This window comes from Zootoca vivipara, chromosome 6, assembly GCF_965207765.1.
Source record: "Zootoca vivipara chromosome 6, rZooViv2.hap1.1, whole genome shotgun sequence".
NCBI lineage: Eukaryota > Metazoa > Chordata > Lepidosauria > Squamata > Lacertidae > Zootoca > Zootoca vivipara.
Window position 1 is genome coordinate 69790525 of NC_142589.1, and position 24136 is coordinate 69814660.

Below are 24136 nucleotides of genomic sequence, written 5' to 3' on the forward strand. Positions count from 1 at the left end.
TGGTTGTTTGCATGTGGGGCAACTACCCACCAGGGACAGAGCCTAGAGCAGAGTTTGAGACAATGCTTCCACCAGGACTGCTGGCTCTGGAAACCCAGCTTGCAAACAAGCACCCTTCTGGTTTTTATATTCCGGCTGGGCTTAATCTTAAGAAAACAACTCTACAAGAACCCCTGAAGGGGTCCTGCCCAAACTCTACAGAGACAGAAACTCCCACTGCTCCGATGAAACTTACCTTTTAGCAGTGTCTACTGGCGTTCTCTCCTATTAATGCTTCCAGCATCGAGTTTGGATGAACTGGGTGGGGATCTGGAAGGAAAAGAGCAAGCTGAACCGGGTTGCCTCGGGAAGCAGAAGGGCAAAAAACACCTTGGAGTCAGCAGATGGAAGTGGAGCCTCTGGTTCTGATGCTGCTGGCAGGGCACTTGGGCCTGATGGACAGCAGCAAAGAGGGATGATGGAGTCCTAGCCAGAGTTGAGGGGATGCTGCAGACCCTTCTGTCCCAGGACAATTGCCACCCTGCTTGTGGCCTTCCAAGAGATCTCAAGGGTGGCTCAGCATCCGTAGGTGGAATCTGGGCAGAGCAGGCAGCTTCCTGGGCACGCGAGTGTCAGTGGGTGCCCGACTATGTTAGCTCTGCATTTCTGCAAGCGGAGCCCACACACAAATTCCACCGGCTATGTGTGCGTGTTGAGGAGAGGGGGGGGGGAGAGTGAAAAGACAGGCTGCTGCAAGGGGGGGGGGAATGCTTGGCTTAGTACATTGGCTGCTTCTCTCGCAGCACATCTTCCTTCCTCTCTTGTGGGTGGATGTGATTTGGGCTGGGCCCTGGGACTCCACTAAAAGGAGCCGATTTTTAATTCTCATCCGACTGCTCTCCTGCTTCTAGCAGTGTGCCATTATCTAGCAATCAGCTAAATACCTGTTATCCTGAGCAACTTGCCTGCATGAGAGCAGCATGAGATCTTAGCTTCTGCACTGAATTCTGGGAGAGGGGCCGAGATCTGCATGAGCGACCAGAAACATAGGAAGCTGTTTTTCCTTCCGGACCCCTGAACTGGTTTACGATTGACTCTCCAGGGGTCTCGGGAAGGAGAGGGCCTCCCCCATCTCTGGACTGCTGCCTTTTCACTAGACTTGCCAGGGAGGGACTGGAGCTTTCGCATGGAAAATGTGTGCCCTACCGCTGAAAGTGCCTGCGGGCCATCAATATTTTGCGGGAGAGATTAAAGTGCAAACCGGAATGTTAGGGGCCCCTCCAGATTGGTGGATTTTTTAAAATGTTGGGTTCATTCTACAGCATGTTCTTAACAGAATAAGGCCCCATCTGAACTATGCATTTAAAACAGCATCATATATACTACTTTACACAGTCATGGCTTCCCCAAAAGAACACTGGGAACTGTAGTTTGTTCAGGGTGGTTACAGTTGTTAGGAGATCTGTATTTCTCTCCCAGAGCTGCAATTCCCAGAGTTCCCTGGTAAGAGAGACTGGATTGTTAAACAGTTGTGGAAGTTGTAAACCAGGGGTAGGCAACCTCAGGCCCGTGGGCCAGATGCGGCCCAATTGCCTTCTCAATCTGGGCCACGGACTGTCCGGGAATCAGCGTGTTTTTACATGAGTGGCTAGGGAAACCCAGCCAATGGGCGGGGTATAAATAATATATTATTATTATTATTATTATTATTATTATTATTATTTGTAGTAGTAGAATGCATGCTTTTATTTAAAAAGCATCTCTGGGTTATTTGTGGGGCATAGGAATTCGTTCAAACCCCCCCCCCCAATATAGTCCAGCCCACCACATGGTCTGACGGTGGACCGGCCTACGGATGAAAAAGGTTGCTGACCCCTGTTGTAAACCTATGAAGGGAACTGGGGTCTCCTAACAACTCTCACCCTTAACAAACTACAGTCCCCAAGATTCTTTGCAGGAAGCCATGGCTGTTCAAACTGATACAATATTGCATTAAATGTATAGTGCAGATGGAGCCTATTATTGCAATAGCAGTGGATTTATTCTGCTTCACTTTGTTCTAGGATGCTTCCCCAATGCTACTACTTTACAAGCTGTCTGGAAGGGCTAGTGTAACTAAAGCAGGACAAAAATAAGTAAACCGGAACATTTTGGGTATGAAAAGCTACAGGATTTCAGAGGGAGGTTACGGGACGTGCACTGCTTAGAAATGAAGCAGGGTGTCCACTCTGAAACTTTTGCAGGGTCGAACAGCATTGAAAGTGGGAACATGTGCAGCCGCCATACGTAATAGCATCAAGAGCACAACTCATCATGAATGTGCAATCCAAAAGGATGTCTGGAGGGGCTGTTGGTTTGTGCATTTAAAGTGGATTAGAACAAATCTCCGCTAAAAATGAATCAGACTGTTTGCTGTTAGGAAAGTGAAGGGGAAATGCGTAGGATGAACCTGCAATCAATGGGAAGACATGTAAACACCCCACCAGCAAATCAAGATGAGTGCAGGATGAATGCTCATTGTCATATAAACAAAACCAAATAAATCACACAAAAACGACTACACATTAGTCTAACCACCACATAAGATTTGTGCAAGCAAATTAGGGTCTGTGATCAATAAATAGGTTGCCTGAAGGAGCCCTGAGCTACGATCCCTCACCCAAAAGAGGGGACCACGCCCTAATTGCCCTATTTTGTTGTCCCTATATTTGCTTTTGTGTGGATAGAGATTGAGTTCTCCAGGCATCAGGCTCCTTTCCAGGGACTCCAAAAGTTAAATATCTGAGCGGATCTCTTGGCTGTAGGGTGTGTGCACTCAAATGCATGGGTGCAAAGAGTCAGAATGCCGTTTCCCTCGCAGCCCCCATCAAACCTCCACTCTGGATACTACTATATACAGGTACGTCACCAAATGTGGTTGCTGCAGCTCATCCTAGGTAAGAGCAGTCAGATCCAATGATGAACCTTCTCTTAAGGTTTCTCGGGAACGACTGATTTGGAAGCCAGTGCAGGATAAGTTCTCTTCGAGCAAATGTATGCAGCAATTGCAAGGCAGGGAAGCTATGCATCACTGTGTGTCCACATGTACCATACACTCAGTAATCCTTAGGCTGTGAAAGTTTCACCTGCATACACGTACACAAGTTTCCCTATTTTTGTCTGCAAGATGCTGGAGGTGAGAACACTCTATTTTCAGAAGTGGAACCGTCTATTTTCTATTTCCAGGTGTGGAAACAATGGCCATTGGCTATTAGTCAGGAGAAGGGGGAGCTTCAACCAAATGTTGCAGTGTGGAGTGCTCCCTGTTCAGAATTCCAGCCACCCCATTCTATTTCTCTGCCCCACGCTCCATTTCCACTCTCCCAACAGATGATCAGCACCCTAAATTGGCTGTATTTGGCTTTATTGGGGGCAGGCAGGGGGGGAAAGTGGTTTATATATGACAGTGATATATGTTGGCTATAGGGAGCTGGTTTGCAGCGTAGAGTTAAAACTATGGATTTTGCTCCTGTAGGAGGCAATGGTGGTCACTAACTTGGAAGGCTATAAAAGAGGATTGGATAAATTCACGGCGGATAACACCGTCAATGGCTACTAGCCCAGCTGGAGGCAGCAATGCTTCTGAATACCAGTTGCTGGAAATGACAGAAGGGGAAGAGAGCTTTTGTGCTTAGATCCTGCTTGTGTATTTTCCACAGGCGTCTGTTTCGCCACTGTGAGAACAGGATGCTGGACTAAGAAGAGCCACTGGCCTGGAGATGCTGGGAATTGAACCTGGGACTTTGACAAGAGGAGATGGGGGCCTAATGGGCAAGGCGCTTTGGAGTCAGGATTCCAGAGTTTTCCAGTTTGGCGGGGGGATGGTTTTCATGCTGATCTGACGCACAGTGAATCCATTTCTCCGGCTGCGTTCATCAGAGCACAATCTCCTCCAATTGAGCCTTTCTACTGGGAGGCATTCCTGACACGCCCAAAGACACATTCTTCATGTTTCCCCCTCCTTACTGTGGGCAGGCACACCTCCCCAGACCCAGGAAAACACAGTTAAGCCACAAAAGATCCCTGTTTAATGGTCCCCCGTGTTTCCAAGCCACCAGCATATCCATTGCCGGGGAATCTACAATGTCCTATCCTCTGTGTGTGTGTGTGTCTGCCTCCACAGAATTCCACCCTCCCCTTCCTCTGCTGGATCATTTTTCAAATTGTACCATGAGCGTCCTTCACTTGGTGACAGTTAGGGACTGTGATATTATTCACAAGGCAGGAGCAAAACAGCCTGGTGCTGCTGCATAATCGCTCCAGAACGGATACGGTCTCCTCCTCCTCCCCGTCCAACAATTGCTCATGAAATGCAGCCGCCTCTGGGGCAGAGCACAGCAACGGCTGAATAATCTAGACGACATGCAACGAGCAATTATCTAGCCCAGAGCCCCAAAAGGGAACTAATCCATGTTTACAGCACCTCAGCAGACACACTTTGCATTACAGGTGGTTTTTTTGTGTGGGTGGGTGTAATTCTGCAACGAGACTTTGATGCAATAATGCTGCATTGCTGGTGGGTTTATACTGGACTGTCCGCACAGAGGTCTCTGTGGTGCAATGGGTCAGTGCATCTGGCTGTTAACCAGAAGGTTGGTGATTTGAGCCCACTCAAGAATGGGCTAGATTGGAGGGGGTTGGACTAGATCATGGGTAGGCAAACTAAGGCCCAGGGGCCGGATCCGGCCCAATCGCATTCTCAATCTGGCCCGTGGATGGTCCGGGAATCAGCGTGTTTTTACATGAGTAGAATGTGTCCTTTTATTTAAGATGCATCTCTGGGTTATTTGTGGAGCATAGGAATTCATTCATTTTTTCCCTCCGAAATATAGTCCAGCCCCAAGGTCTGAGGGACAGTGGACTGGCCCCCTGCTGAAAAAGTTTGCTGACACCTGGACTAGATGATCCTTGGGATTCCTTCTAACTCTACAATTCTATGATTCTATATAATCCCACTGTATTAGTCATTCTGCATTGCTTCCCCAATGTTACAGTGTTGTTGCTGTCTGGAGAAGACTCTATTTTTATTTACTTCATAAAGAATTACTTTTTACTTGACAGCAACCTCCCCCCCCCCCACCTCAAAGTTTTACTGCGGTGCAACAAAAGTGAGAGAACCCCCCAAACCCAGGACATTTGTGGTGTAAAAAGCTGCACGATCTCTGCAATGAGACACACACTGGTTGGGAACAAAGCAGTATGTCCAACCTGAAACCTGTGCAGGTGCACAAGGTATTGAAAGTGAAACTGTGTATTACCACCTTGACGCCATCATGAGCACAAATAACCACAAATGCACAATGAAAAGGCTGGTGGGAGTCAGGGTGGTGTGCACAGGCTTTGCTGACCGCCTTCCTGTGCAGGCAGATGCCAGACCTGCTAAGTTTCTGCAAGGAACCTGCATCGTGTCCCTTCAGACCATGCACAGTCTATACCCAGACTGAAACGGAATACAAGACCATTTTGCTCATGTTTCCTGGTGTTGTCTTCGCTGGCTGGTTCAGTAGGGTCTCGTGCTGAGAAGGGTCTGTTTTGATATAGGAGAGGGGGAAACTTGTTGGCCCTCCAGGTGTTGGACTACAACTTCCAGCATCCTTGGCCACTGGCTATGCCGACTGGGACTGATGGGAGTTGATGCCACAGCAGGGTTTGTCCACACAGGAGCAAAATGTGGTTCTGCACTTGCTTCTGCCCCCATTAATGTAGGGCCTTCCACGTAATACCTTCCCCGCGCTCAGTGTTCTCCCAAGTCTCCAACACCCATTTTAAATGCAAGGTAGGTTGTTTTTCCCCCCAACTCTTGGGAAGTCTGAAAGGGCTAGGATTGAGAAACCTGCATTTAGAAGTGTGTGAAAGGTCTGGGTCAACAATGGGATGGGGAGGACATCCTCTGGTTGCCTCTGCATTCATGGGGAGACAAGCAGGTGCAAATACATGTTTTGCTGCTGTGTGGACAAGCCCCAACATCTGGGAGGGCAGAGATTATTGATTCCCGTGATAAAGAAACAGATGCATGTGAGCAATTATTTGGTAGTACGTTTAATTCTGGCAATGCACTAGGGAGTGTCAGTTATTGCTATAGCCATTTCACAGACTGGGCAACTGAGGCTTAAAGAAAGACTTTAATGGACTCATGTTGTCCTTGGCAGAATTAGAACAGGAGCCCCAAACTTCTAGGTCTGTGTCCAGTGTCCTATCACAGGGATGAGGAGCCTGATGACAGCTGTAGTCCAACAACATCTGGAAGGTGAATCTGACAATTTTGGCTTCCCCCATTTTCTCATTTTTCTACTGCTACATTCTGTTCTCTATATTTCCATGTAATTTGCATGCATTTTTTCCCCCTAATGGGCTCAGGAAAACAAATCAGCCTTTTAGAGCAAATTTATCCGAATGTACACAGATCTGTATACAATTTCACCTAACATATGCATACTTGCAAAGCAGTTCCCCCTGATATAATGCATTTTTGAATGTTGATTTTCCTTAGACGTGCATTTTTAGGCACACTTCACAGCAGGACACGCATGGTTTTTGCCCGTATCCCTGGCTGGAGGACCAAGTAATGAAAAATTCGGAGAAGTGTGATGTTATGTATTCAGTGGTCTGTTTGCCTGAGCTTAAGTCTGGACTAAGGAATCTGAGCTCCTGTGTTCTGATTCAATGCATGACATCCAATCATAGAACATTTCAGGATTTGGGCCTCTGCCATTGGCCCTTGAATTCTGAGTCGCGCTTTGCAGCTTGGAAGTTTAGACAGCCAATCACGTTGGGAGTGGGAGTGGCCCAGGATTTCAGGGATGTATATAAGCAGTTGCTTTGCCCCTGTTTCCCAGTTATGTAGTTCATAAAGGTTCTTGCTGTTATCACTGTGTCTTGCCTCGTGGGAACCCACCGACACTTCACGTGACTCTCGGAGGATGGCTCTGTTTTGGTTCGTGTACTGCTTTAGAAAGTGTGGATTTGGGAAACTCTCTCCACAAATTTGTCTTACCCTCTTTTAAGGGCAAACTCAAGCAAATTTCTCTCCCCTCCCCCAGAGGTAGCTGCATCTTAGCTTAATAAGCCAAGCAATCCTTGCAGAGAGAGACCTCCTGTGCAGCTGTGACGTAGCTGACTCCCCCTGTGCCATCTCCTCAAACATAGAGGCAATAGGCAAAAGGGTGTGTTTTAATTGCTCGGGCTTTTGTACTGAACTCTGAGTCACTGGCACGGAGCCCACCTCCCTACCCCCCCCCGGCTGCCTTTCCAGCTCTTGCACCCTCCTCGAGCTCTGCTGGCGTAAAGCAAGCAGGGATATGGCCCTAATTATTAGTGTGAATCTGCATCAATCCGCAGAGCATATGGGGGAACAAGCTCTGACTTCCTGTGAGCAGCAGCTCCCTGTCTGCCTGGGCCCGTACGCCGTGCGCACATTGCCATGGTGAACCCAACCATGTCGCTTTCGCAGCCGACTAAACAGGCAGGCCCTTGTGGGGATGCGAACTCGAGCTCGCAGAGGAGCAGAGTGAGATGGTCTGGAGGTGGGTGGGTGGGGTGGGGTGATAAAAGATAACGTTCCAGAATGGCTTTCCCCAACTGGGTGCCCGCCAGGTTTTGTTTTGCTTTGGGACGACAGCTCCCACCAGAGCATGGTTACTCTGTGGAACTCACTGCTGCAGGAGGCGAGGACAGCCACCAAACAAGATGGCACACTGAATGCAAACAAACCATGAAAAAGACTCTATGAATTGAAAGTGGAGACACTATATGCATCTTTCCTTGCTTGTTTTTCGTATCACAGAAAACCTTCTATACTATAAAAACTGGGTGTTTTTTGAATAAAAATAAAAACAAGCAAAAAAAGAGAATTAGACAAATTTGTGAAGGAGAGGTCTATCTATGCCTACTAGCCATGCATGATGGCTAGGCTCTGCCACAACAGCTGGAGGGATGAATGCTTCTGAATATTACTTGCTCCCAAAGGACCATTTGGATCCCTTCCAATCGGGATTCAGGCCTCACCATGGGACTGAAACTGCCTTGGTTGCGCTGGTTGATTATCTCTGGCGAGCTAGGGACAAAGGTGAGAGCTGTTTCCTAGTTCTGCTGGATCTCTCAGCGGCCTTTGACACCATCGACCATAACATCCTTCTGGACCGTCTAGAGGGGCTGGGAGCTGGGGGCACTGTCATACAGTGGTTCCGCTCCTTCCTCCTGGGCTGTGTTCAGAAAGTGGTGGTGGGGGATGAGTGTTCAGACCCCTGAGCACTCACTTATGGGGTGCCTCAGAGTTCCATTCTCTCCCCCATGCTTTTTAATATCTATATGAAGCCGCTGGGAGAGATCATCAGGGGGTTTGGGCTGGGTGTTCATCAGTATGCAGATGACACCCAGCTCTACCTCTCTTTTAAATCAGAACCAGTGAAGGCGGTGAAGGTCCTGTGTGAGTGCCTGGAGGCGGTTGGAGGATGGATGGCGGCTAATGGATTGAAGTTGAATCCTGACAAGACAGAAGTACTATTTTGGGGGGACAGGAGGCGGGCAGGTGTGAAGGACTCCCTGGTCTTTAATGGGGTAACTGTGCCCCTGAAGGACCAGGTGTGCAGCCTAGGAGTCATTTTGGACTCACAGCTGTCCATGGAGGCACAGGTTAATTCTGTGTCCAGGGTGGCTGTCTACCCGCTCCATCTGGTACGCAGGCTGAGACCCTACCTGCCCGCGGACTGTCTCACCAGAGTGGTGCATACTCTGGTTATCTCCCGTTTGGACTACTGCAATGCGCTCTACGTGGGGCTACCTTTGAAGGTGACCCGGAAACTGCAATTAATCCAGAATGCGGCAGCTAGACTAGTGACTGGGAGTGGCCGCCGGGACCACATAACACCAGTCCTGAGAGATCTACACTGGCTCCCAGTATGTTTCCGAGCACAATTCAAAGTGTTGGTACTGACCTTTAAAGCCCTAAACGGCCTCGGTCCTGTATACCTGAAGGAGTGTCTCCACCCCCACCATTCAGCCCAGACACTGAGATCCAGCACCGAGGGCCTTCTGGCGGTTCCCTCATTACGAGAAGTGAGGTTACAGGGAACCAGACAGAGGGCCTTGTCGGTAGTGGCACCCGTCCTGTGGAACGCCCTCCCAGCAGATGTCAAGGCAATAAGTAACTATTTTACTTTTAGAAGACAACTGAAGGCGGCCCTGTTTAGGGAAATTTTTAATGTTTAATGCTGTACTGTTTTAATATTCGGTTGGAAGCCACCCAGAGTGGCTGGGGAAACCCAGCCAGATGGGCCAGGTATAAATAATATATTATTATTATTATTATTATTATTATTATTATTATTGTTTTATTGTTATTATTATTGCTGGAAACTACAGGAGGGGAAAATGTCCTTGTGCCTGAATCCTGCTTGCTGGTTTCCCACAGGCATCCGATTGGCCACTGTGAGAACAGGATGCTGGACTAGCTGGGCCATTGGCCTGATCCTGCAGCTTCTTCTTTTGTTCTTGTGCCCATGATTTAGCCCTACCCTATAGGATTAGACATTTGCATGAGGTGGATTTCAACGCAATCGCTTGCCTGCACACCGCTCAAATGGGCACATGAATGTCATGCATTGCTCCACAAATTGAAACCAAAAATGAATGTAAATGGAACGTTGGCCATGCAGGTCTCAGAATCATGCATCTATAGGATGGAGGTCCTCTAGCCAATCCCCCACTCAGTCCTGCATCTACAATGTTCAGAGCTGCCAACTTTAAGTAGGGAGATGAACGGTTTGGGCTGCTTGTTTTAGCTGTTGAGTGGGCAGCAGTTGTGCAGGTAGCCCAGGCAGCCGCTCCACAAGTCTGGCATCGCTGACTGCTGAAATCCTAAACTCTGGCTGGACAGATAGACAGCTGCTGGTGCTTGGTGCTCTATTGTGAATAAGCTCAGAAATCTGGTTGGTTGGTTGGTTTTTTTGTAGCAGGGCTGAAAAGAGACCCAGCTGGCGGCTGTCTGTGTCCAGTCAGGAGGAGTCAGCCAGAGGGTAGAAAGGCACCCACCTCCTGATTTTCAGAAGGGGTGAGGGGGAAAGTAGTAGAAAGACAGACTATAATTTCTCTGGAATAATTACAGTATGTAGATGGAGAAGAACAGAAATTAGCATGGAGTGCATCGCAGGAGGAATATCAGAGGCAATTACTCTGTGGGAGAAGGATGAGGAAACAAGCTGAAACTCAGCAGCTGAAACTTCCCCTTATCGTTTTCCCTCCCTGCTGAGAAACAGTTTGGCTGCCAAATTTTATTTGCTTGCCAAGTAGCCGTTCAGGGCACAGGGACGCCACCAAAGGGGGCGGAAAAAAGAGTGTTGGCAAGAGCAGCACCTAGATGGAGCCATTGGTGGAGATAACCCCTTCCACCAGCTCTGAGGTTTCGAAGGAGAGGACAGGTAGATTAGGCCACCTGCTCTGAATACAAAGGTGGCAGGTTCAAGCCCAGGGATTTTCATGGAAGGCTGGGACAGATTGCCTGCCTAAAATCCTGGAGAATCAACTCTGTATAATACTGATTCAGCCTAAGATAGCTTCCTATGGAAAAGGGTGACAGCTCAACCGCATAGCACATTTGGAATTCTCGGGAACGCTCGTGGGAACCACAAAAGACCCATTTCACAGATGGAAAAACGGAGAGGCTCAGGACCTCATCACAACACACAAAACACCCACACAAAGCAGGCTTCTGCAAGAAAAACCACTCAACACCCCCATCAAACAACCAAACAGCCCTCCAGATCTTAGAAGGAAGCTCTATATCTCCTTAATTTTCCTTCTCTGGGCTGAACTTAATTCAGCTCTTTCAACCATTTGTTATAACACTCAAGTTGTGTACACACCATATGTTTAAAGCACATTCTCTTTTCCCCCCCTCCACTTAAAGAATACTGGGAATTGTAGTTTGTTAAGAGTGCTGGGTATTATAGCTCATGGGGATAAACTACAGTTCCCAGGATTCTTTGGGGGAAAACATGTGCTTTAAGTGTGCGTATTAAATATGCTTTGTGTAAGCAGTGTTGTGGCTTCCTTACCACCAGGCCAACCCTCTAGAATTATTATTATTATTATTATTATTATTATTATTATTATTATTATTATTATTATTAATGAATCAATCAATCAATCAATCACATTCTAACATGTTTGTCAAGGCAATTTACAAACATAATAACAGCTCTTGCAGATCCTATCATCAAGGCAGAACGAGTTGTCGAAAGGAAAATGTCTTCATACCCTCCAATATTTCTCAGATGTAAATAAGGATGCCCTATTCCATAATAACAATAACAATTTTATCATTTATACCCTGCCCGACTGGGTTGCCCCAGCCACTCTGGGCGGCTTCCAACATATATGAAAACATAATAAAACATTAAACATTAAAAAACTTCCCTATACAGGGCTGCCTTCAGATGTCTTCTACAGGTTGTATAGTTACTTATCTCCTTGGCTTGGGAGCTGCATAACTTGGGGTCCGCATGTGGCCCTTCAGGCCTCTCTTTGTGGACCCTGGGGCTCTCCATAGGCCACACACCCTTCCTGGTCCTGCTTTTCATTGTGTTTTTGCCTGTTTGGGATGTGTACAGTGGTACCTTGGTCCTCAAACAGCTTAGTTGTTGAAAAAATCAGCTCCCGAACGCCGCACACCTGGAAGTAAGTGTTCTGGTTTGTGAATGTTTTCCGGAAGCCGAATGTCCGACGCGGCTTCCGCTTGAGTGCAGGAAGCTCTTGCAGCCAATCAGGAGCCGCGCCTTGGTTTTCAAAGAGTTATGGGAGTCGAACAGACTCCCGGAACGGATTAAGTTCGAGAACCAAGGTACTACTGTACTCAGAGATACAGAAGGGGGTTGGGATTGGGCGTGTGTAGAAACCAGCCTCCTGCACCAAGCTAAGTTTTAGATCCATGTTCTGACCCCCTGCTGCCCAGCACTAGCCTGCCCCCACTCTCCCACTCCTGGAAGGCTGACCAGGAGGCAAGGTGAACATGGCCCCACAGATCTCGAGGGCCACCGCTCGAGACAGCTTCTGAAGCGAGATGGAGGCTGCTCCTCTCTTCGGAAGACTTGGCAGGATACCGAGCGGTAAATACACCCACCAGGAAGGATCACGGTGCCAGATCATTAATCACGCAGGATCTGCAAAGGTTGGCTCAGCTGCCTAGTCAGCTGCTGCCAGTGTCCCATCTACCTCCTGCAGGGAGAGCGCTAGGCAAGGAGATGGATTCGGATGAGCAAAACATTGAGGCAGGGAAGAGGGTGAGGGGGCATTCAGCCTAGGACCATCAGAAGCTGCCTTCCATATATATATATACCATTCAACACACACAATTTCCCCCTCCCTAATAATCCTGGGAACTGCAGCCCCCCCCCCCAGAAAGACCAATCCTAGCACCCTTATGAAAGCTACAGTTCCCAGAATTCCTTGGGGGAAGTCAAAACCCACGGTCCATCTAGCTTAGTAATGTCTGCATTGATGGGCAACGGCTCTCCAAAGTTCCAGGCAGGGGACATTTCCATTCCTACCAGGAGATGCCTGGGACTGAACCTGAGCCTGAGGCAGCTTCTGATGTTCTACCACAGGGGTGGCCAACTCTGAAGAGACTGTGATCTACTCACAGAGTTAAAAACTGGCAGTGATCTACCACCTTTTGGGGGGTTCAGGTCAAAGTTGTTAAGCTTTTTTAGGGATGAAGAAAGCCCCATTTTTAGGGGTTCAGGTCAAAGTTGTTGAGCTTTTCTGATGCGGGAGGAAAGCGCTAAAATGTTGAGCATTTTTAAAGTTGTTGAGCTTCTTTGGGGGGAGCCAGTGATCTACCAGTAATCTACCACAGACATCTAGTGATCTACCGGTATCCCAACGGCAGACTGCTGAAGTCTGGAATCCAGAATTACCTAACTGTACCACAGGTGGTGTCATCTAACCATGGCACAATTCATAACAATCCTGTTGGGTTGTGACAGTATCTAGGTTTTAACTTTTTTGCGTTTTTGTCTCTTTGTTTAGAATTCTGTATGGAGGGGGGGAATCTGTATCTGTATCCAAGGGAACCAACCTTGTGATTTAGCTGAACAAAAAGCAGACACAAGACCGATGAATCTTATCTGCTCTATCCTGCATTTCCTCTCTGTTCATACCTCAGCAAAGTTACCAGCCATAGGTACACTTCGGAGGTGACCCGGCTCCTGTTTTCCACTGTAGTCACCAAGAGTCCTATTCGTAATTTCCTACAGGAGCAGTTCTCAGAATGTCAGAACCTCCATGTGAATTGCCCTTCAAGAGACCACCCACTGCCACTAAAGGAACAGTGACATTTTCTTGTCAAGTCGTCTAGGCCATGTGGGACTACAACTCCCATGATCCCCAACCATTGGCCTTGCTGGGGCCAGAATATTCAACATGGTGTCCTCTTAGATACTGATGGACTATTAGTTGCTATCATTCCTTTAACTGAATCATAGAACTGTAGAGTTGAAAGAGACCCTAAGGGTCATCTATTCCTATGGGGGGGGGGGATTGTGTACACTTGAAAACGTTAGCAGCATTAAGATAAATTAATGGATCAGGCCAAAGGCCCATCTAGTCCAGCGTCCTGTTCTCACAGCGACCAGCCAGATGCCTATGGAGACCCGCATGCAGAATCTACGGTAAGTGTCACAGCGTTTGTGAGTCTCATCAACTAGTTCACTGCCTCTGATAGCCAACACTGAGCCCCCCAGCTGCTTTGGACTAATTTATTTTATAAATTTTGTATCCCATTTGATTGCACACACAAAAACCTCAAAGCGGTTTACAAAAAGAAGAAACCGGTTAAAAACAATTATTCAGAAGATTCGAAGAAATATTTGACATTAGCAATATGCTAAAAACCAGATTGAAACACCTGTCAACATTCGACACTACAGTACTGATAGATTTGCCCGAAGAGAAATGTTTTTAGCAGACCACACAGAATACAGTGACGTCAATAGAAGATCCATTTCTTACAAATGTGGAATGAGTACTGTACTATGCAGAACAGCGCCAGCTCTGCGGTTGAGTGGACTTTTAAGGGGTAAGGCAATCTCACAGGTAAACAGGTCCCAAGTTGTTAAGGGCTTTATTTACCAATAGTAATACCTTCAACTTGGCCCAGGAGCAAATTGGCAACCAGTGCAGTTCTCTGGGCAAAAGGTGTTACTGTATATTCTGACAGGTTCTCACTCCTGTCAGCAATTGTGCTGCAGCATCCTACACTAACTGCAGTTCCGGACCGAGCACGAGGGAAGCCCCCCTCCCCGAATTCCCATCTTCCTTTACCCATGGATGAAATCAGACCCTCCGAGTGTCCTGATTTTCCAGGGACAATCCTGGACTTGCAGAAGCCATCCCGGTTTGATCCCGGACTGTCCTGCTTTCCCTTTGGTTGTCCCTATTTCCGCTGGAGGGGATGAGACGTCACTCTCTTCACTGGCGAAATGGAGGGGCTGGATTAGGACATCCCATTTACATCAGATAAAAGTTGGAGGGGTGGAACAGGACACCCCTCTTTTCACCACAGAAATGTTGGAGGGGGTGTGAAATACTGGCTGGGCTGATGGGATCTGCAGTCCTGGTTTGATATCCCGGTCTTAAGTTCTAGTCCGCCATCGACCGCAAATGAGCAGACTGGCTACAGAGAGCAGGCGAAACTGACATGATCCGTCGGCCCGGGAAGCAGTCCTAAAGCTCAGGCTCCAAACTGAATGCACACAGAAGCTTCTGTACAAGCAAGAAAGAGTGCCTCTTCGAGGTGTGGGTGTCCGCAACTGTGTGTTTGTGTGCGAAGAGCGCTCACACACGGAGGCCTCGGTTGTAGCTGATTCTCCCTTTCCTGCCTCCGCTGTTGGTGTTCACTTCCCTCCTACAGGCACCAGCTGTGCCCGCCTACCCCTGGCAAGAGGCCCAGGCCTGCTAGCTCTCTGGAGGCGCATGTCCCAGACTGACTCCTTCGGAGGGGGAAAGCTGGAGCAGCTCTCAGGAGGCACTGAACACGACGGGAAAGGATGTCGACGTCTGCAGTAGCTGCGGAATGGAAACTGGTTGTCGGTTTCTCTCCGAGCCCAATTCAAGTTGCCATGTTAGTGTTTGAAGCCCCAAACGGCTTGCCCCCAAAATTTCCACAAAACCTTTCATACAGACCTTTTCAGGTGTGGAGATTGGCAGAGGTAGTTCCACCTCCCTCAGAAGCTGAGGCGGCGGCAGCCGGGAATAGGGCATTCTCTGCGGCAGCCCTTAAACTGTGGCATTCCCTCCCCCAAGTGGTCCGCCTGGCTTCTTCACTAAACAGCTTTCGGCAAATGCTGAAGACACCGTACTTTTGACCCCCGAGATGTGGGTTTTGAGACCCCACCCAATTCATGTTAATGCAGCGCTCACTGTTTGCAATTCTGAAAGTTCAATTTCTGCAACCTGCCCTGGGATCTGCTGGTAAATAACAACATCCCTTTAAGCAGTCATAGTCCCCCACCACCACCACAGAATCCTGGGAACTGTAGTTTGTTAAGAGTGCTAAGACCCTTACGCCCCTCACTGAACTATAATTCCCAGAGTTCCCTGTAAAGAGGGGTTGATTGTTAAACCACTCTGAGAACTGTAGTTGAGGGAGGGGAACAGGGGTCTCCTAACAACTCTCACCACCCTCAAAAAAAACACAGTTCCCAGGGCAAAGCCATGAGTGTTTACCGTGGTATGATACTGCTTTAAGTGTGTGATGCAGATGGGACCTCAGTCTAGGGCTGCTCCTCATCTCTCTCCTATGTGGCTGTGGTTTGAAACATGCCAGGGGGACTGGAGTAACAGTCTGTGCAGTCAAGGACTTTCTAGGTGCTCATTCCCTCTGGGCTTGCTAGTTTCACAAAGGTTTCTTTCCCACTCGTAGAGCAGCACCCTTCCCTGCTCTGCCCTCTTTCCTCTTGACAATGGATTGTGTTAAAAGCAGATCATGCTCAACGCAGCGCCGCAAAGCAGCCGCTCTGGAATGGCACAGCCTGGCAGCGCCACTCAAGGAAAGGTCACAGAACAAAGCTGTTTGTCCAAGCTCGTTCCTTGCAGAGCCCAGACTCTGTTCGCTTACATCACATTGTGCAGCCGTGCTGCAGATCAGATGTGATGGGCTTCTAGGGTCGTGGCACCCTTTTGCAATCTGATTTTATTTTTTAATGTCGTACAAATCTTACAGCCTGGAAAAAATTTGATGGCTGAAACTCCACACTCAGCATTTCTAACCTGTTGCCCGATTAAAGAAAACTTAGTCAATGAATGACATTCGTTTTAATTGATTAGTGAATCGATTTAGCTGGCATGCATGCGCCAGCATTTGATGAAAACAAGTTGTTTTGGAATAAAAATGCCTGCATCGAGAGGCCTCCCCCCCGCACACACACCCCAGGAGCACAGGAGATGCCAGAAATCAAACCAGGGTCCTTCCGCATGCAAACAAATTCTCTACCACTGGGCTACCACCCTTCCTCAAAGAAGGACCTATGAAATAGTGATCTGGGGGAGGGGTTGATGACTTCTAAGTTGGTGGTTGCCACCTGCAAACTGCAGTTTTTATGTCTGTATATTAAAACTCTTAACGTCCTATTTTTAAAATTCTTGCCTCATAAATCAGAGAATTCTTTACAGGTGATTACAAAATAAATAAATTAAACTGATTATGGTCCTAGGCCTAGTCTTGTCAGGCTTTGCTTTCCAAGCAGCAAATGGATATTTGAAGATTCAGGTAATAGCTGTGTTAGTCTGACGCAGTCGAAATAAATAAAAAATTGTCCAGCAGCACCGGGTATAAGCTTTCGTGTCTGAAGAAGTATGCATGCACACGAAAGCTTATACATAGAACAAACTTAGTTGGTCTCTAAGGTGCTACTGGGCACTTTTTTTATTTTGGATATTTGAAGAAATTTAGATACAGTACTCGATAGGTTGGAAACTGGTGCAATGTCAAAAAAAGAGGAACCACATCACTGAAATTCAGCTTGAAATGTACATAAGGGCCTGGTCCTTCTTTGCATCTGGTCACCTTAGGAATTAAGTGGGGTGCGGGGAATCAAGAGCACGAAGGGGGGGGTCATCTAAACAGGGCAAAATGATATGTGTCTGTCTCTGTCTCTGTCTCTCTGTGTGTGAATTATGATTGGACAACCTGAAGCCCTCCTGATATGGGTGCCCTCTGACCCCCATCAGGATGTCACTCAGAGATTATGGGGTTTTTAATTCAGCCACTTTTGCTGGTCCACACCTTCTCCATCTATGGTATAGATCAGGCATTGGTGAACTCAGCCATCCAGATGCTTTGGAACTACAACTCCCATCATCCCTGACCATTGGTCCTGTTAGCTAGGGATGATGGGAGTTGTAGTCCCAAAACATCTGGAGGGCCGAGTTTGCCTATGCCTGGTATAGACCCCTGTGCCTGCTCAAGGCATGCATCCTTGGGCAGCCACAGGACACTCCCCCCCCCGGAACCTGGCAGCGCCCATGCTTCCTTCCTGCTTTGGGCCTCATTTTAATAAAGTGTTTGGGCGCTGCCATTTTTATTTCCCACAATGCCATCGATGTTGCATCACTCCAAGGCATTGTGGGAAATTTAAACAGCCCTTTCCAGCTACACGGCGTTAAATGAGACAGCTGATGCTACCTGCTTGCCACTGCCACCCCCGAGCAAGCCTGTGGGAGCCCACGCCATCCATTTGAAGCATCACGATACCACTTTGAACAGCCACAGAGAATTATGGAAGCTGTAGTTTGTTATAGAGTGTCGAGCAATAAACATGGATTCTATGCGCCTTGACTATGGCTAAAAGATTGGCATCGATGAACTGGAAGAATAAAGATAAGATTCCCTTTAACCAATGGATCGACAACATGACAACATTCACAAGGTATGAATGGGCTGCCTATTGATGTAGGTTTTGTTTGGATAAATATATTGATGTTTGGAACGAGTTTATATAAAATATAGTGGGTTATTAATCATATGTATTAGGACAATAACATCACGTATACAGTGGTACCTTGGTTTAAGAACAGTCCGGTTTAAGAACTATTCGGTTTACAAACTCCGCAAAACTGGAAATAGTGTCCCGGTTTGAGAAATTTACATTGGTCTAAGAACGGAATCCAAATGGTGGAAGGGCACCGGTGGTGGGAGACCTCATTAGGGAAAGCGAGCTTTGGTTTAAGAACAGTTTTGGTTTAAGAATGGACTTCCGGAACGGATTAAGTCCATAAACCGAGGTACCACTGTGTATCTATATAACAATGTATGGAAGTGTAACTGATTATATTTAGTGTATTACATTATATCCTTTTTTCTTATTGTATTTTTATTTCTCATTTGCATTTTTCCTCCTTTTTTCCTTTCCTTTCTTCGCTTTATTTTGTATAACTGAAATTCTCTTAAAACAACAACAACGGTGCTGAGAGTTGTTAGGACAGCTCCTTTAATGGTCCTCCTACTCTCCCTTCTGTCAATCCTTTTTCGTTAAACCAGACTTGGACCAACCAGTCCTTCAAACAGAGGGCTGTCCTCTGTAAAACAGGGCACATGGCCACCCTGATCTTAGAATCTTGGAAGCCTTTCAGTTGCTGCCAAAATACGGTAATGGACCGCTAGATCTTGGCAGAGAAAAAGCTGTCACTAGGGCTTCTCTCTACTAAAGGTTAGAAAACAGCACAAACGTTAAAGATTATTGCAATATCTTACAGATGCATTCCTGTAAACAGAAGGTGGATGTGCTTGTATCGAAATGGCTCTCAGCTTTGCTAAGTCTTGAAGAATCAGCATATGGCGACGAGGCTCGTCGTGTTTTCATATTGTTACCGCTCAGCCTTTTGGGAGAATTCAAAAGAACATTTTGAAGTTCCTAAATAATTTTGAAAGCCTCCGAATGCTCAATGTTTCCAGGCAACGTAACTAATGATGAAAGATTGGCTGTCAGAATTGCCACTCGGGATACATATTAGTAACGAAATTCAAGGGTAGTTTTTTTTTTAACCCAGTTTTCTGAAGGCCAATATTGGTTAGCGTGGCGGGGGCAGGGCGAGCAAATCTCATGCTTTTAACAAGGCTCGTAGATCTAGTGATCAAATACCACAATTTATCAGAATTTCCAAACTCACAGTGGTGTGATCTAGCAGCAAAACATAAAGAGCCAGTGCGGTATAGCCATCGTCTAGGGAATATGACTGGGGAGATTTGGGTTCATATCCCTATTCAGCCAGAGGCCAACTTTGGGACAATTACTCTTTGTCAGTCCAACCTACCTCATAGTGTTGTTCTGAAGATAAAAGGGTGTGGTGAGTGAACCACATATACTACCAGGCCAGGTTCAAAGTCCTTGCAAGACCCTTGCAAGACCCTTAACAACTTGGGTCCAGGATACCACAGAGACCACCTGATCCCTTATATCCCTGCCTGATCCCTGAGGTCTTTTGGGGAGTCACTCTTAGTGGTCCCCCATGGCTCAGATCCACTGCATCCGATGGGATACACTCTTGGGGTCTCTTTCAACTCAATGGTTCTATGATTCTATGCTCATATTCATCAGGAGCTATACGTTGAATACTGGGGACACAAATTTATGGAAGCCTCTTCCATCTGAGGTGAGAGAGAATCCCCACTTTCTCTGTTGAACTTGAATACTTAAAATAAAAAAATCCCAGAAAGCATTTAAACTGAATTTTGACTTCACAGTTTTAATCAGTTTTTAATTTTCATTGGATTGCATTCCTTGTACCCTGCTTAGAGACAAGCACAAATAAGTGGTGTGTAATTTCCCTGGTTGAAATAAATAAGAAATACTTCCTGGAGCTCCTTGGAGGAAGGGAGAGATAAAAATATAATAAACGAGGATAACGAAAGCTGTTGTTTAGGTTTGTTTTCTGCAAATTTAGAACAGGCCAGCAAGGAGGCAGCATAAATGAACTCACGTTGCCTCCTCATCGTTGAGAATGATACCCTATCTTAGGAACCTTTCAAAGCTCAAGACTGGGGGCTTTGTATTGTTATTATTATGCCTTTGTATTGCACTTTCAAGTGTTGCAAGCGAGAACAGTTTAAACACAAAGCGCGGCCAATGTGAGAGAACATAAAAATACATCTTGCCAGGGTGCTGACAAGGAGTTGGGAGAGCTATAGCTGCGGAAGAGCAATCCCGCACTTCGTCTGCTATTAAAAGCTCTCTTCTTCACGCTTGGATCTGAACACCATGTAGGGGCTGCCGCTTATTCAAAGCTGCCTTTGTTGAGCGGGCCTTTGTGTTTGTTCATGTGTCCCTGCTGCCCTCGGGTGGATAAAATCAAACGTGCACCATGCCAAGAAAAAGAAGAAAAAGAAAAGCTTGTTCAGTTTGGGACTCGTTATATAAATTCCCTCCGTTCCAGTGTGAAGCATGAAGGGTTCATAACTCCACACACACACCCTGCCTCTCCTGAAATGGGTCTTGAGCTGCAACTCATAGAATCATAGATTTGTAGAGTTGTAAAGGACCCCAAGGGTCATCTATAATCCAACATAGGAATCAGTGCTAAAGAATCCCAGACAGATGGCCATCCAACCTCCGTTTAAAAACCTCCAACGAAGGAGAATCCACCACCTTCTGAGGTGGGTCTGTTGCACCACCAAACAGTTCTTGCAGTCAGAAAGTGCTTCTTAATGTTTAGCCGGAGTCTCATTTCTTAGCATTTGAATCCATCGATTCGGGTCCTACCCTCTGGAGCAGAGAAGAACTTCCCTCATCCCTGGCCCACTGGCTAAGCTGGCTGGGGTTGGCGGAGCTTGATGGGAGTCCCAAGTGAAGAGCCAAAAGAGCAGCCACAGTTGTTTTAGCAGCAACAGTAATCCAGCAGGTGATGCTTTTCCTGTCATGGGGGTGCTGTGACAGGAAAGAAGCCACATGCTGAATTTTCTACTCGCTTCGGGCAACCGCTGAAAACAACAACACAACGCAGCAAAAAGTTCTGTCCTTAGGCTGCAGTGCTGAAGCAAAACGCTCCACCGAACTCAACCCAACAGATCTTCAGAAGACAGCAGCATCTTTTCCAGTGTGCCTTTTTTTGTCAGCCATCCACTTGCGTATGTACCTTGCTGAACAGTATTGCCTGCACGTCCAGAGGAAATGCAAGATAATGGTGAGAGGGCGACCTGCAGCTAACATCCAGTATAAACATATGAAATAGCTGCCTTGTACTCAGACCCCTTGGTCCATCTACTCACTGTGTCCCCTTGACACTGCCTGAGATCCTCTGCTCTTGGAAATGCAAGAGATTCAACCTGGGACAATTTTAACATACGTTGCAAAATGTACCGTATGGTGCACAGAAAACGCTTAGAATCCAGTAGAAGAGGCTGCTGAACCAATTCCTTTGCTGGAGGATTAGTGCTGTGATGCCCTCCATCCTATGCTCAGGTTGTATATATTGGTAAATATAACCTAAAGATGCCGCAGTCTCCATTCACCTTCGTTCCAGACCTCAGAGAAGTGCTTGAAACCACCACCGGAGTGTCTCGCCACTCAGAGACTGGGATTGTGCAGAACAATATGTGTTTCTGAATAGGCTAAAGGTTTTATGATTAGCCACCGCACCAACCTAGAGAACTTCAAAATTTGATGAAGGCTTTGAGAATTCAAATGCACATACTGGTACACACACCCTTGCCCATCCGCTCTGCAATTTGCAAAACAATTTACCAAGAGTGCTCCCATCAGAGACAAGATTCTGGCTCTGGCATTCTGGCTTTCCTGGTTATTGCTGAAATGACTTGGGAGGGTGGGGTGGAATTCTCATGCAAATTGTGGGGTATCAAATTTGCTTGCAAGGAAACCGCAACCTTCAAATGCTTATCCCATTTTTCTCCCATGCCACATTCCTGGCAATGGCCACTATTCGATTTAAGGGTTTTGGGAACACCAGCTGAAAAAGTGTCAAACCCGACCACTGAACACAGCAGACCACCGCCTCTCAGCACCACATTTAAAAACATTTCCAAATGTATTGCTCATATACCAATTTCAAATGGCTGACCTACTTTCAGAATTTAGTTTCAGTTCTGCTGAATTAACCCTTTTGAATCCAAAGAAGACCTATGCACTATTCCTTTGCACCATTCCTGGCCACTTGCTCTAAGCTAAATATTCTCAAATTCTGCACTCTCAAGGGCTACTAAATGTACAAAAGGAAAGAAAAGCTCGCTATTAAATTTACACACTCCCTCCCCTGATTAAGGTAAAGATACCCCTGACCATTAGGTCCAGTTGCGGACGACTTTGGGGTTGCGGCACTCATCTCGCTCTATAGGCCGAGGGAGCCGGCGTTTGTCCGCAGACAGCTTCCAGGTCATGTGGCCAGCATGACTAAGCCGCTTCTGGTGAACTAGAGCAGTGCACGGAAACGCCGTTTACCTTCCCGCCAGAGCAGTACCTATTTATCTACTTGCACTTTGATGTGCTTTCAAACTGCTAGGTGGGCAGGAGCTGGGACAGAACAACGGGAGTTCAACCCGTCACGGGGATTCGAACCGCCAACCTTTTGATCAGCAAGCCCTAGGCTTTGTGGTTTAGACCACAGTGCCACCCACGTCCCTCCCTCCCCTGATTATTGATGGTTGAAAATGTCCACTTTGGTTTCTAATCTTTCCAATGTTAAGTTCTCAACTTTTTCAGTTTCACATTTTTTAAAATACAGTTCTCATGAAAATTCAACAACATTTTAGAGAGTGTCTCCTAATACGCACAAGGCTGTATGCGATATTACCTGAGATACACATTTTAGAGCAATTTCCCCTAAACTCATGCATCTTTGCCTGTTTTTTCCATGAATATACACCCAACTATATGCATTTTTTGGGGTGCATTACTTAACTGGAGAACTGTATCACAAAATTTGGCTAAGTATGAATCCAGAAGGATACCTGTGTTTTGGTTCACATATTGTTTCAGAGAGTGTGAAGTAGATAAGCTTGCCTTTAAATGTGGGCAGAATCAAATCCCTACTCATGATGCAGACATGCAGCAGAACGGTGCAAAGTTGACTTTAACATGGAGTGCAGGGGAGGAATGCCGTTTTTAAAAGACTCTTATAGGACTCACAAGCCATTGACTCAGCATTCATCCTGATCCACATGCAAAGTGGTAACATGTCTTCCCATCAGTGCCAGCCCAAGACATTTTGGCACTTCAGGTGGACACCCCCCCCCCAAATGGCACCTCCCTTCTTGCTCTGACATTGGGATCTGCTGCACCAATGAATCCTGTTACCTGAGGCAGTATCCATTAATTGTTCATTCATCCCACCCTTTTCAATGCATTTCCCCATCACTTTTCTAACAGCAAAAGGGCATTTTAAATTTAAATTAACATGGGCGAGAAGGCACTTTCATGATGCAAACCTAAACTTCTTAAATCCCTCCTGCATAACAGTGACTGCCTGGAGGGGGCACCCTCATAGGAATATTTTCTGAAAATAATAAATATATAAAATAACCCTAGCGCTAGGGCTCTATTTCAACCCCCTCCCAGAAAGGAACTGTCAAAACTGTGATTCTCAGCATTCGATCTTGAATGAAACTGTCCCTTTTTCTATCACTTCAGGACCGAGGAACTGTAGCTCAGTGGTGGAGCATCTGCCTTGCAAGCAGAAGGTCGCAGGTTCAATCCCCAACATTTCCAGATAGGGCTGGGATAGCATCTTGTCTGAAACCCTGAGAGTGGCTATCAGTCATGGTAGGCAAAGTTGAGATGGACTAGTGGTCTGACTCAGATTCCTATGTTCCCGTATTCTTCTGCATGTAGATCACTGGAACGTACAAACCTGTCTTACACTAAATTAGACTATTGGTCCATCTGGCTCAGTATTACATACCCTCCAGCATTTCTCAAAGGAATGAATGAATGAATAATAATAATAAGTTCAACAACAACAAAAACAACAATACCCCACCCATCTGACTGGGTTGCCCCAGCAACTCTGGGAGGCTTCCAACATAAATGAAAACATAATAAAACATTAAAAAAAACCTTCCCTATACAAGGCTGACTTTAGATATCTTCTAAAGGTTGTATAGTTATTTATCTCCTTA

General features: G+C 46.7%; 1 protein-coding gene across 12 annotated transcripts in view; it reads right to left on the reverse strand.

The window, feature by feature from the left end:
* Positions 1-24136, reverse strand: part of MAG (myelin associated glycoprotein) — a 68248-nt gene that overhangs the window by 42895 nt on the left and 1217 nt on the right. For 8 of the 12 annotated variants that reach the window (XM_088672516.1, XM_088672517.1, XM_088672515.1 and 5 more), the window contains exon 1: positions 236-652. The gene's annotated coding sequence lies outside the window, so the exon portion shown is untranslated. Of the gene's footprint in view, positions 1-235; positions 653-24136 lie in introns of those variants that run through there. The other 4 variants (XM_035120363.3, XM_035120360.3, XM_035120362.3 and 1 more) reach the window with 1 other exon arrangement.